The sequence below is a fragment of the Diaphorina citri genome, unplaced genomic scaffold (genome assembly GCF_000475195.1).
Source record: "Diaphorina citri unplaced genomic scaffold, Diaci psyllid genome assembly version 1.1 scaffold32598, whole genome shotgun sequence".
Classification (NCBI taxonomy): domain Eukaryota; kingdom Metazoa; phylum Arthropoda; class Insecta; order Hemiptera; family Psyllidae; genus Diaphorina; species Diaphorina citri.
The window spans coordinates 1-645 of NW_007409933.1; the positions used below are offsets into that span (position 1 = coordinate 1).

A 645-nucleotide genomic window follows, 5' to 3' on the forward strand; every position below is an offset into this window, starting at 1 on the left:
GGACATGCTTAAGCCTTTGTCGAAGAGCGCGCACAAGTGGTTCGGGCTTGGATTGACTATTGTGGACAGTTTAGATACAATGTGGATTATGGGACTGCATGATGGTAATTTCTTTTGTTTGTTTGTTTTTCTATCAGGTCATGAAGTACTATTGAGGTACAGTGTACACAGTAAGGTTGCCTGGAAGAGGGTGACAAGAAACGCCGACCCTATTTAACTGGGAAAAGGCTAGGAAGAAGAAGATTTTTTTTTCCTTTTTATCAATATCAAATCTCAAATTCTTTCTGGTGAAGCACAGCTTTTTAACAACTTTTGTGGATATCACGGCATTACTAAGAGTCTCCTTTGCAATCAATTTACACATTTCAATAATCTTTTTACACTGGTAATGCCGCCACTGGTCGCTACTCGATTAAAGTAGCTACTATTTTTAATATTTAATTTTTGTCTTTTTTGGCTAATTGTGCTTTTGTTTTAATAAACGGGAAGCAAATTGCCAGGCTCTTGGATTCTCAATTACTCAGGTTTGACTTTAAAAGAAGACACTGTTTTGTGTTTCAGAATTCGCCGAGGCAAGTGGTTGGGTACGCGATGAGTTTCGTCCCAGTCTAGAGTCAAGCACAGCTGATGTTAATCTATTCGAAG

General features: G+C 38.6%; 1 long non-coding RNA gene across 1 annotated transcript; it reads left to right on the forward strand.

Annotated features, from left to right (window-relative positions):
* Nucleotides 1-625, forward strand: LOC113473457. The gene is made up of 2 exons (XR_003395425.1): nucleotides 1-104; nucleotides 562-625. It is a non-coding gene; the product is annotated as an uncharacterized LOC113473457 (long non-coding RNA).
* Nucleotides 626-645: the final 20 nt, after the last annotated feature.